This window comes from Triticum dicoccoides, chromosome 3A (assembly GCF_002162155.2).
Source record: "Triticum dicoccoides isolate Atlit2015 ecotype Zavitan chromosome 3A, WEW_v2.0, whole genome shotgun sequence".
NCBI lineage: Eukaryota > Viridiplantae > Streptophyta > Magnoliopsida > Poales > Poaceae > Triticum > Triticum dicoccoides.
In genome coordinates, this window is record NC_041384.1 from 520,209,529 (window position 1) to 520,223,834 (window position 14,306).

Genomic DNA, 14,306 nt, shown 5'->3' on the forward strand with positions numbered 1-14,306 from the left:
CGCCACCTTTCAGTGTTGCATGCAGAAGTGTCTCCTCAAGCAGCTCGGACGGAACGCCCACGTTTACGTGGACAACATGGTGGTGAAGACGAAAAAGCGTGGAACACTACTGGAATACCCGAGAAGTGTCTTCGGAGTACCAGCCGGCCAACTGCTAGGTTTCCTGGTCTCTGAACGCGGCATAGAATGCAAGCCAGTAAAAATCAAGGCCATCGAGAGAATGGAGGTACCCAGCCGACTGCTGGATGTGCAGAGGTTCACCGGCTGCTTAGCGTCCATCAGCCGATTCATCAGTCGGCTGGGCGAGAAAGCTCTCCCCTTATACCAACTCATGAAGAAGACCACTTTTTTCGAGTGGAACCATAAGGCGGACGAAGCTTTTCACCAGTTGAAGAAGATGCTGACTACTCCACCCGTCCTGGCGGCTCCGACTCCCAAGGAACCTATCCTCCTGTACATCGCCGCCACCAGCCGAGTAGTCAGCACAGTCATGGTAGTGGAGCGCAAGGAGGAAGGCAAGGCGCTGCCTGTCTAGAGACGAGTATATTACCTGAGCGAGGTACTGTCGACCTCCAAGCAGAACTATCCCCACTATCAGAAGATGTGCTACGGCGTACACTTTGCTGCCAAGAAATTGAAGCCTTACTTTCAAGAGCATCCAATCACAGTGGTCTGCACGGCCCCACTTGCCGAGATCATCAGTAGCCGAGATGCCTCTGGTCGAGTGGCCAAGTGGGCCATAGAGCTGGCTCCTTACACCATCTACTACCAGCCCCGCACCGCTATCAAATCACAAGCGTTGGCCGACCTCCTCGTTGACTGGGCCGAGACCCAGTACCTGCCTCCAGCGCCTGACTCCACCCATTGGCGAATGCACTTCGATGGCTCCAAGATGCGCACCGGCATGGGAGCCGGCGTCGTCCTCACCTCTCCTAAAGGCGACGAGCTCAAATATGCACTGCAAATCCATTTTACCGCCTCCAACAACGTTGCCGAGTACGAGGCGCTCATTCACGGGCTCCGGCTTGCCAAAGAACTTGGCATCTGCCGGATCTTGTGTTATGGCGACTCGGATTTAGTGGTCCAGTAGTCATCTGGCGACTGGGACGCGAAAGATGCAAACATGGCGAGCTACCGTTTCCTCGTGCAGCAAGTCAGCGGGTATTTCGAAGGGTGCGAGTTCCTCCATGTGCCAAGAAACGACAACGACCTAGCAGATGCCTTGGCATGAATCGGCTCTACCCGCCAAGCGATACCATCTAGCGTCGCCCTTCAACGCCTCCTCAAGCCGTCTGTCAAGCCTTCACCAGAATCAGACTCCAATTTTGTGCCGGCTCCTCCCGAAGACGGCGGATCCGACTCTAGAGCTCTGGCAGACGGAACAGGGACTTTGGCGGATGACTCCAAAGCCGCCACAGTCGAGCCCGGCCCGGGGACTGCGGTGGCGGACTCGAAGATTCCAGAACTCGGCCTAAGGACCGCGCCAGTCGGCCTGGGGACTTCATCAACCCAGCAAGCGGCTGTTGACTCCAACCCGCCGCCTCCCAGCCCAGCCGCCCTCGTCCAAGTCGCAGTTCTGGTAGTCGAAGAAATAGCAGCACCCTCATGGGCCCAGCCCATCCTCAAATTCCTGGTGAACAAAGAGCTACCAACTGATGAGACCTCAGCTCGGCAAGTACAACGCCGGGTGGTAGCCTATACCATAGTCAACAGAGAGCTGGTCAGGCGCAGCATCACTAGTGTCTACCAGCGCTGCGTAGAGCCAGAGCAAGGCCAGGCGATTCTCAAAGACATCCATCAAGGCGAATGCGGCCACCATGCGGCTTCAAGAGCACTCGTCGCCAAAGCCTTTCGGCACGGTTTCTTCTGGCCGACTGCCTTGAAAGAGGCCAAGGAGTTGGTCCAAAAATGCAAAGGGTGCCAGAAGTTCAGCTCCAAGCCGCACCAGCCGGCTTCTGCGCTCAAGACCATCCCCATTGCCTGGCCTTTCGCAGTTTGGGGCTAGACATGGTGGGACCATTGAAGACAGCACGAGGTGGTTTAACTCACCTACTTGTCGCAGTGGACAAGTTCACCAAGTGGGTGGAAGCGAAGCCAATTAAGAAACTGAACGGTCCGACTGCCGTGACCTTCATCACCGATATCACAATTCGGTACGGCATACCACACAGCATCATCACCAACAACGGCACAAATTTTGCCAAAGGCGCCTTGGCCCGTTTCTGCGCAACATAGGGCATCTGACTGGACCTAGCGTCCGTCGCCCATCCACAGTCAAACGGCCAAGTGGAGCGAGCAAACGGCCTCATCCTGTCCGGCATCAAGCCTCGGTTGCTCGAGCCTCTGGAGCGCTCGGCTGGCTGCTGGCTCGACGAGCTGCCAGTCGTCCTCTGGAGTCTGCGCACGGCTCCAAACAAGTCAACCGGCTTCACGCCCTTCTTCCTCGTCTACGGTGCCGAAGCCGTCATCCCAACGGACATAGAGTTTGACTCCCCACGAGTCACCATGTACACCGAGGAGGAAGCAGAAGAAGCACGACAAGACGGCGTCGATCTGCTGGAAGAGGGCCGGCTGTTGGCACTCAGCCGGTCCAGCATCTACCAGCAGAGCCTGCGCCGATACCACAACAGGAAGGTTAGGCCAAGATCTTTCCAAGAAGGTGACCTTGTGCTCCGGCTGATCCAGCGAACAGCCGGCCAGCACAAGCTGTCGGCGCCTTGGGAAGGCCCTTTCATCATCAGCAAAGTACTGGGCAACGATTCCTACTACCTGATCGACGCTCAGAAGCCCCGAGCACGCAAGAGGGACGACTCCGTCAAGGAGACAGATCGGCCATGGAATGCAAATCTCCTCCGAAGATTTTACAGTTGATGCAGTATGTACCATGCTACCTTTTGTATTAAAGTACCAAGACTTCGGGCCCCCCGAGACGAGCTCGGGGACTGCCCTATTTTGTCTGTATGATAAAAATTATGCCTACAAGTATGTTACTCTTCGTCATGCCGTTTGGTACCGGGCTCGACAAGTCGACCCGGGGACTTGCCGCCTTGCACTATGAAATGCTTCCTGTAGTCGGATAAGTAGTGTGTAAATGCCTAAACCGTCTCCTGTCAGAAGCCGCAGCTCGCAGAGCGACTGTACGGTGGGCAGCAGTAAGGTAGAATGGGCACTCGCATGAAAAATGGCTAAGGACTCAAAGCATAAAACATAGCTCAAGATGGCCTCCAGCCTTTCTCACAAATCGACTCTCGGATAGTCGAACTGCCGACTCCTATCCAACTTGCTCAAAAAAAAATCTCTTGAAATCGGCTAAGTACTTGCTTTCCCAAAGTAGCCTAGCACTTGATCCAGCAACAGTCCGCAGAGCGGCTGTCCGATTGGCAAGGCAGGCAACTAAGAGAAAGCGGCAAAGGAAAAAAGCCAAAAGAACAATGAGCAAGAAAAGATAGATATATATATTTACATACCATAGGCCCTTGGCCGAATTGTCAAGTAGAGGTTCAAATACACCCCGCGGGTGGAATTGTGCGAATTAACAAGTTCTTCAAAGACTACTGAAGCAGATAAAATAAAAGATACAGCGGCAGCTCAGGAGGCAGCAGATGGATTCGGAGGGTCGGAGGAGGCGCCAGCGTCAGGCGTCGGGGCAGCCGGCTGGCTTGTCTCGGCTTGATCACCTCCGGCGGCAGTCGACTCGGTCGCACGCGGCTCGTTGCTGGAGGCGCGGTTGGGCTGAGGCTGGCCGTCTGCTCCGCCTTCTGGTGCCTCCGCCTCGCCCCCATCCTCTGCCTCATCCTCCTCCTCGATGCTGGAGGCAATCACCTCCACCGAGTCTTCGCCGTAGTCTGGGTTCATCCCAAACCACTCCGGCGGTACCTCCTCGCCGTCTTCAGACCGCTCGGGGACGAAGATGCTGGTGTCGGTGTACTCGGCGATCGCCGCAGCACGTTTGACGAGGGCATCTTCCGCAGCCGCCAGCTCCGGCTGAGCCTCCGACCGAAGCGTGGCCAACTGGTCTAGATCCAGCCCCGGGTACCATGCCTTGACGAACTCCAAGGCCTGGCGCGCTCCAGCCTGGGCAGAAGAGCCCTTCCAGGCCTCAAGACGACCAGCCGCGACCTCCAGCCAGTTGGCCGTCAGGCTGGGGGTGCACGGAGCCTGCATATCCGGCCAAAGGGCGACAATCTGTAGCGACCCGACCCGAATGGATCAAGTGCTCTGTGCTCAGGTGTCATCCCTGGATCAGTAATGCTGACACCACACAGTACATCGAAGGATTTATAGCAGAGTGGCAATCACACACTTATTACATCGTTGTCTCAAAGAGAACTTATTACAATAAATATGGCTTAAGGCCATCTAACAACGATAACAGCGGAAGACTCGAAAGATAAATGGGTCCATCAACTCCAACGGCATCACTGAGTATAGAACCACGACCTAAAAGCACCTTACTCGTCGTCTGAAAAGTCTGCAACATGAAAGTTGCAGCCCGAAAATGGGTCAGCACATGGAATATGCTGGCAAAGTAACACATAGAGAGTAATGGAATGAAACAGCTATACTATATGCATATATGGCTGGCGGAAAGCTCTATGGTTACAGTTTTGCGTAAAGCCAATTTTTCCCTACTGCAAAGGAATAAATTTATTTAACTATCATGGTGGTTGTTGAACATTGAGAATGGTTGACAGCATTCTCAATCCCAATTAAGTAAACAATTAAAACCCAACAACATTAATTAGAGTAACATGTTGAGATTCACATGATATTCAAGTACTAGATACTCAAGTTGTCCATAACCAGGGACATGGCTAATCATGATTAGTTTGTACACTCTGCAGAGGTTTGCGCACTTTTCCCCACATGACTCGATCACCTCCGTTTGTTTTCTCGCACTAGCACCTTACATGTGGGGTAGACCTTACCACCTACAACCCCTACATCTGCTAGTCCACCCCGTAAGAGTTCGCACAACTTAGTCAACTATGCCAGAGCCCATAGTAGCATGTGGCTGCACACGGAAGTTTCTAGCATGAATTATCTTATGATCCCTTTGAGCCTGGGTGGCGGTCCAAAATAAAACAGGCAAGTCCTGATAGACATCAGGTGCCTCAATCCACCCAGATGTGTGTTTAAGTGGCCACCTTAGATAAACCATTAAAATTAATAAACTCACATCTGTCATGGATATCACTCACCCAATCCACGTCTACTAGCATAGCATGGCATAATAAGCAAACGTAGAAGTAACTCCCAAAGGTTTCATAATAATACAGGTAATAGGTACTACCTCATCTACTTCCCATCCCACAATTTAATTAGATCCTAATCATGCAAGGTGTGAGGATTGATCTAATGCAATAAAACATGGGTTGTAGAAAAGGTATGATCAAAGTGTTACTTGCCTTGCTGATGATCCGTGAGACCTAGGGTTTCGAAGTAACATGCGACGCAATCCGGGTGATCTATCGCAGACAGCACACAATAAGTACTCATCTAATGCACGGGTAAAACTCGAACAAGAGAACGAACCAGAAAGTTCAACTTAAGAACTCCGGTTGCAAAGAAAGAACGAACCGAACAGACGACGGAAAACCAAACGGCGGAAGAAAACAACTCGGTTCTAGCAAGTTGAAACTAGGTCAAATTTTACCGGGGCAAAAACTTGTTTAAGTTGATTAGACGGAACGGCGGTTTCGAAACGAAACTGCAGACGCTTGAATCACCTGATTCCAATAAACGAGCGAGAAGAAAGACTAGAACGAAGATCAGATCTGAGATCGCGATCGCGGAATAAATCCGACGAGAAAGAAAACGGCGAATGGTTAAATGAACGGGCATCGTTAACCGGGAAAGAATCGGTGATCACGTTCGTTGAGACGAACGGTCCGAAAGAAGAACGAAAACCGATCTAGGGTTTTCGAAGAAAAAACCGAAAAAGAAACGGAAAACCGATCTAGGGTTTCGGAAGAAAACCGAAACAAAAAACCGGAAAGAAAACCGGAACGGTTTAGAAAAGAACCGGAATGGTTTAGAAGAAAAACCGAACCGAGGGAAGAAAAAGAGATGTGGCGCGGGGCAACCTTGGCGAGGGGCTCCGGCGAACGGCGGCGTAAGGCGGCGGCGGCTTAGGCGCGGGGCGGCGCGGCTAAGGCGGCGGCGGGGCTGCGCGCTGCTGCTTGCTGCGGCTTAGGAGGAGAGGGCTTGGGATTGATGTGAGGAGAGGGGGGGGGTTTGTGGTGTATTTATATAGGTGGGGGGATTACTTGGGGTAGGGGGCAAGAAAAAGAGAGGGAAAAGGAAAACGAAACAAAGGAAAGAGGGGGCTAGAACCGGCCTTGAGTCCCACTGGGACTCGACCTGGGCGAGGGGAGGCGGCGGCTGGCGCCTGGCGCGCAGCGCTGCTGGGGGCGGCGGCTGGCTGGGCCTTTGGCCCGACTGGCCTGTGGGAGTTCCTTTTTTTAAAGGGTTACGCGCGCAGAAAAACAAAAGAAAAGAAAACTAAACGGGCTCCAAAATTTCTAAAGTAAATTTTCCCCGACTCCTAAAAATGAGTCGAACAAAATGAACTTTTCTCCGGACCTAATATGCAATTTTTGAAAATGCGCATTTTTCCCTATCCAAAGAAAAAGCAAACAAACGCCGACAAACAAAATTTGATCTATTTATTAAATCTTCATTTTTCCTAATATTGGGAAAGTCATATTATTCCCTCTCTCATATATTTTGACACCGGAAAACTAATTGAAGATAAAATAAATAAATCAAATGATCCTCTTTTCAAAATTTGAGAAAACTCAAATATGAAAATAACGAAATCTCCAACTCTCTCCGAGGGTCCTTGAGTTGCGTGAAATTTCTAGGATTGACCAAAATGCAAGAAAATATGATATGCATGATGATCTATGTATAACATTCCAAATTGAAAATTTGGGATGTTACAAACCTACCCCCCTTAAGATGAATCTCGCCCTCGAGATTCGGGTTGGCTAGAAAATAGGTGAGGGTGATCCTTGAGCAAATCTTCTTCTCTCTCCCAGGTGGCTTCATCCTCTGAGTGGTGGTTCCACTGAACCTTGCAAAACTTGATATCCTTGCTGCGAGTAACTCTGCTGGCATAATCGAGAATCTTGACTGGCTTCTCCTCATATGTTAAGTCGTCCTTCAACTGAATTGCTTCAAGTGGCACTGTATCTCTTAACGGTACCTCCGCCATCTCGGCGTGGCATTTCTTCAGCTGAGAAACATGGAATACATCATGAAGTCTTGACAGTCCCTCTGGTAATTTCAACTTATAAGCGACTTCTCCCATACGTTGCAAGATCTTATACGGTCCAACGAAATGCGGTGCTAACTTTCCCTTAACTCCAAAGCGTTTAACTCCTTGAAGTGGGGATACTCGAAGGTAAACTCTATCTCCTGTTTCGTAAACTGTCTCCTTGCATTTAGAATCTGCGTAGCTCTTCTGCCTGGACTGGGCTACCTTGAGCCTATCGCGAATCAACTTAACTTTCCGTTGAGACTCCTTAATCAAATCTGGTCCAAAGAATTGACGGTCTCCAACTTCGTCCCATGACAACGGTGTCCTGCACCTCCTTCCTTCGAAAGGTGCCATCTTCAAACTGGTTTGGTAACTGTTGTTATAAGAAAACTCCTCATACGGCAAGTTATCGTCCCAACTAGATCCATAATCTAGTGCACAAGCTCTCAGCATATCTTCCAAAATCTGATTGACTCTCTCGGTCTGTCCATCTGTCTGCGGGTGAAAAGCTGTGCTGAACTCTAGTCTGGTTCCCAGAGTTTCATGCAACTGATTCCAAAACTTTGAGGTAAATTGGGTTCCTCTATCTGATACGATACTCCTCGGAACTCCATGCAAACAAATGATCCTAGTCATGTATATCTTCGCCAACTTAGCACTGGTGTAAGTGGTCTTAACTGGAATGAAATGTGCTACCTTTGTCAAACGATCAACTACTACCCATATCGAGTCATAGCCTGATTTTGTCCAGGGTAGTCCTGTGATAAAATCCATGCCTATCTTATCCCACTTCCATTCGGGTATCGGCAATGGTTGTAACAATCCTGCTGGCTTCTGATGCTCTGCCTTCACTCTCTGACATATGTCACAAACTGCTACATATGCTGCAATATCCTTCTTCATTCTGGTCCACCAGAATGTTTCCTTTAAATCCAAATACATCTTGGTATTCCCTGGGTGAATCGAATACGGTGAATCATGTGCCTCTTGCAAAATCAACTTCCTGATCTCTGGGTCATTTGGCACATAAACACGGTCTTCAAACCATAGGGTGTCGTGCTCATCCTCACGAAATCCCTTTGCTTTTCCTTCACTCAATTTCTCTTTTATAGCAGCAATCTCCTTGTCGGATTTTTGAGCTTCTCTGATTTTATCCATCAATGTTGACTGAATCTCCAATGCTGCTACATTGCCTCTCGGAACTATTTCCAAACATAGCTCACGAAGGTTTTCTGCTATCTCTTTGGGTATTTCTTCCGTCATTATAGTATTGACATGGCTCTTACGGCTCAATGCGTCATCTACTACATTAGCTTTTCCGGGATGGTAATGCAATCTCATGTCATAATCCTTGATGAGCTCCAACCATCTCCTTTGTCTAAGGTTCAACTCCTTCTGAGTGAAAATGTACTTCAAACTCTTGTGATCCGTGTACACCTCACAATGATTTCCAATGAGGAAATGTCTCCATGTCTTCAATGCATGTACTACGGCTGCTAACTCCAAATCATGCATAGCATAATTCAACTCATGAGGCTTCAGTTGTCGTGAAGCATACGAAACAACTCTTCCTTCCTGCATAAGCACTGCTCCAAGTCCTCGACATGAAGCGTCGCAATACACCTCATAATCCTTGGTCTGATCTGGCAAAATCAATACTGGTGAGGTGACCAAATGTTTCTTCAACTCCTGGAAACTAGCCTCACACTCCTCAGTCCATTTAAACTTAGTATCCTTCTTCAACAATTCAGTCATAGGCTTTGCAATCTTTGAAAAATTCTTAATAAACCTCCGGTAGTATCCTGCGAGTCCAAGAAAACTCCGGATCTCTCCAACTGTTGTTGGTGCTTCCCATTCGGTTACGGTTTCAACCTTAGTGGGGTCAACTGCTATACCTTCTCCGGATATAACGTGTCCGAGGAATCCAACTTCCTTCAACCAAAACTCACATTTGCTGAATTTGGCATATAACTGATGTTCCCTTAGTTTCTCCAAAACCAAACGCAAATGTTCCTTATGCTCCTCTTCATTCTTTGAATAAAATAGGATGTCATCAATGAACACTACGACGAACTTATCCAAAAACTCCATAAACACTTTGTTCATCAGGTTCATAAAATAGGTAGGTGCGTTAGTCAATCCAAATGACATAACGGTATACTCATACAGTCCATATCTTGTGGTGAATGCTGTCTTAGGTATGTCCTGCTCTCGAATCTTCAATTGATGGTACCCTGATCGCAAATCGATCTTGGAAAACACTTTAGCTCCTTGCAACCGATCAAACAGATCATTGATCATTGGCAGTGGGTACTTGTTCTTGATGGTTACTTCATTCAATCCCCGATAATCTACAATCATCCTTAATGATCCATCCTTCTTTTCCACTAGAAGTACGGGTGATCCCCAAGGCGAAGAACTTGGGCGAATGTAACCTTTATCCAATAACTCCTTAATCTGATTCTTAATTTCCACCAAATCCTTTGCTGGCATCCGGTACGGTCGCTTCGATATTGGGCCTGTACCTGGCAATAACTCAATCAAAAACTCAATGTCTCTATCCGGTGGCATGCCTGGTACTTCTTCTTGCACAACTCCTGTTAGGCAGTTTACTTGTGTCCTGTTTGGCACATGCCGGGATACATACTTGATCCTTCTTCCTTCTGGTGTGGTAAGCAAAATTGACTTACTAGCGCAATCGATGTTTCCTCCATACATCGACAACCAATCCATGCCTAATATCACATCCAATCCTTGAGATTCCAATACTATTAGGTCTGAGGGAAAAACATAGTTTCCAATCCTTAATGGTAACCGATCACACCATCGTCTAGCCATAAACTCTGCTCCTGGTGAGCTTACTAACATGGGTGACCTAAGGGCTTGGGTTGGCAGGTTATATTTATCCACAAATCCCCTTGATATGTATGAATGCGATGCACCATTGTCAAATAGAACAAGTGTGGTAAATGACTTAACCAAAAACTTACCGATTACTGCATCGGGCTGATCTTCAACCTCCTCCACATTAACGTGGTTCACCTGTCCCCTATTGAAAGGGTTCGGCTTCTTCCCTGAGCTTCCATTGCCATTTCCATTCTGGCCTTCGGGACAGTCATTGGCATAATGCCCGGTCTTGGAACACTTGAAACAGGTGACTTGACTCAGATCTCTCTTGGTTGGGGTCGATGGGGTGGTCCGGTTCTGGCCGTTGCTTCCTCCATTCCCATTACCATTCTTGTGGCCATTATGGTTGTGCGAGCTACCTCCTCCATGGATGTGCTGAAACTGAAATCCCGGTTTAGGGGCAAAACGGGGCTTCTGCTGGGCTCCAGAGTTATACTTCCCCTGTCCATACTTCCTCTTACGGTTCTCAATCTGCTGTTGCTTTCCTTCAATCATGATGGCACGATCTACCAACTCCTGGTAGTTGTTGAAACTTGATACCATCAATTTCATGCTTAGTTCATCATTCAGTCCTTCCAGAAACTTCTCCTACTTAGCTGCATCCGTAGCAACGTCATCTGGGGCATAACGTGCTAACTTGCTGAAATCATCAACGTACTGGCCAACTGTCCTTCCTCCTTGGTGTAAGTTGCGAAACTCACGCTTCTTCATGGCCATAGCTCCTGCTGAAACATGGGCAGTGCGGAAAGCTTGCTGAAACTAATCCCATGTGACAGTGTCAATTGGGTAAGTGGCTGTGAAATTCTCCCACCATGCTGCCGCGGGTCCATCAAGCTAGTGAGCGGCAAACTTTACTTTCTCACCATCCGTGCATCCTGCAGTGGTCAACTCCCTTCCTATCTTGCGGAGCCAAACGTCTGCTACTATTGGCTCGGTGCTACTGGAAAACACCGGCGGATTCAGCCTAAGGAAACGGGCTAAGTGGTCAACAGGTGGTGGTGGTGGGTTGTTGTTGTTGTTCTGCTGGTTCTGGACTAACATCTGCATCAATTGATTCTGTTGCTGGATCAACTGAGTGAGCTCCGGTGGGAATCCATTGTCACATCTCGGAGGCATCTGAGGGTTTAGAAAAGACGAGAATTAAGAATAGAGTGAGGTCTAAAGGGAAAACACTACCCCAATGCACATGAGCAAAAGCACACAATTCACTTCATTCAATCAAACAAGGGCTTGCAAATGATCTAAAGCTATCGCAAAAGTGCTCGACTAATGTTTACATGGGGGAATACTACTACTATCTGGTGGTCGTCTAGAAATTTGAACCGATGGAAGACTCCATGATATCTGCTCCAGCTTCGTCTTCAAAGTCGGGTTCACTTGGATCCGAATCGGTGTCGTCGATGATGATGTAGTTGTCCGGACATGCGACGTACTCGTCTTCCTCCTTGGATCCTAACTTCCTTTTGAGTTCTTCAATCTCCTGCTTAAGATCGCCATTGTGTCTCACTAGAGCTACGATCTCATCCATGTAGTCCTTGCGTGTAGACTTCAGTTCTCCTTCTAGCTCGATGATCCTTGCCTTCGCATTCTTCAACTCTATCATATCATTGCACATCTGGTTCTCGTGGCGTCGAATGTGCTGGTTTAACTCCTGGATGAATGATGCAATGGATCTATCCTTCTTGGTGCTGACTAACTCCCATTGTTTATCTCGGCGTCCGCAAATCTGGTAGATAGTGTCCTTGAGGTCTTCTTGATAAACTTATCCAATGCGTCCTATGGTGATATGAGCTGCCATGCTCTTTCCCAGACTCCAGGTTGGTGCATTGAAAACACTATCTATAGGCTTCGTGATTGGCGCGAATGTTCTTCCCGGAACGTGAGCTTGAATCTTCCAGCACTCCTCTTCAGGCAGAGTGGCGTTGAAGGTTCCCATGAAGCTTGGTAATCCGATATTCAGGTACTTGGTGACTTCCTTCAGGTGAAATCCAAAAGGTGTACCTTCATCCGATTGAGCGTACTTAATCTTCACGTTCGTCATCCTAAAAGAGTAGAAGAGATGAGGAGTTAGAAAATGAGAAGAGAATGGCAATCTATGGCTTTAACTTAGTGGTCGTGTCCTACAGTCAGCGTGTGCTCTGATACCATCTCTGTAGCGACCCGACCCGAATGGATCAAGTGCTCTGTGCTCAGGTGTCATCCCTGGATCAGTAATGCTGACACCACACAGTACATCGAAGGATTTATAGCAGAGTGGCAATCACACACTTATTACATCGTTTCTCAAAGAGAACTTATTACAATAAATATGGCTTAAGGCCATCTAATAACGATAACAGCGGAAGACTCGGAAGATAAATGGGTCCATCAACTCCAACGGCATCACTGAGTATAGAACCACGACCTAAAGGCACCTTACTCGTCGTCTGAAAAGTCTGCAACATGAAAGTTGCAGCCCAAAAACGGGTCAGCACATGGAATATGCTGGCAAAGTAACACATAGAGAGTAATGGAATGAAACAGCTATACTATATGCATATATGGCTGGTGGAAATCTCTATGGTTACAGTTTTGCGTAAAGCCAATTTTTCCCTACTGCAAAGGAATAAATTTATTTAACTATCATGGTGGTTGTTGAACATTGAGAATGGTTGACAGCATTCTCAATCCCAATTAAGTAAGCAATTAAAACCCAACAACATTAATTAGAGTAACATGTTGAGATTCACATGATATTCAAGTACTAGATACTCAGGTTGTCCATAACCGGGGACACGGCTAATCATGATTAGTTTGTACACTCTGCAGAGGTTTGCGCACTTTTCCCCACATGACTCGATCACCTCCGTTTGTTTTCTCGCACTAGCACCTTACATGTGGGGTACACCGTACCACCTACAACCCCTACATCTGCTAGTCCACCCCGTAAGAGTTCGCACAACTTAGTCAACTATGCCAGAGCCTATAGTAGCATGTGGCTGCACACGGAAGTTTCTAGCATGAATTATCTTGTGATCCTTTTGAGCCTGGGTGGCGGTCCAAAATAAAACAGGCAAGTCCTGATAGACATCAGGTGCCTCAATCCACCCAGATGTGTGTTTAAGTGGCCACCTTAGATAAACCATTAAAATTAATAAACTCACATCTGTCATGGATATCACTCACCCAATCCACGTCTACTAGCATAGCATGGCATAATAAGCAAACGTAGAAGTAACTCCCAAAGGTTTCATAATAATACAGGTAATAGGTACTACCTCATCTACTTCCCATCCCACAATTTAATTAGATCCTAATCATGCAAGGTGTGAGGATTGATCTAATGCAATAAAACATGGGTTGTAGAAAAGGTATGATCAAAGTGTTACTTGCCTTGCTGATGATCCGTGAGACCTAGGGTTTCGAAGTAACAGGCGGCGCAATCCGGGTGATCTATCGCAGACAGCACACAATAAGTACTCATCTAATGCACGGGTAAAACTCGAACAAGAGAACGAACCAGAAAGTTCAACTTAAGAACTCCGGTTGCAAAGAAAGAACGAACCGAACAGACGACGGAAAACCAAACGGCGGAAGAAAACAACTCAGTTCTAGCAAGTTGAAACTAGGTCAAATTTTACCGGGGCAAAAACTTGTTTATGTTGATTAGATGGAACGGCGGTTTCGAAACGAAACTCCAGGCGCTTGAATCACCTGATTCCGATAAATGAGCGAGAAGAAAGACTAGAACGAAGATCGGATCTGAGATCGCGATCGCGGAATAAATCCGACGAGAAAGAAAACGACGAACGGTTAAACGAACGGGCGTCGTTAACCGGGAAAGAATCAGTGATCACGTTCATTGAGACGAACGGTCCGAAAGAAGAACGAAAACCGATCTAGGGTTTTCAAAAAAAAACCGAAAAAGAAACGGAAAACCGATCTAGGGTTTCGGAAGAAAACCGAAACGAAAAACCGGAAAGAAAACCGGAACGGTTTAGAAGAAAAACCGAACCGAGGGAAGAAAAAGTGACGCGGCGCGGGGCAACCTTGGCGAGGGGCTCTGGCGAACGGCGGCGTAAGGCGGCGGCGGCTTAGGCGCGGGGCGGCGCGGCTAAGGCGGCGGCGGGGCTGCGCGTTGCTGCTTGTTGCGGCT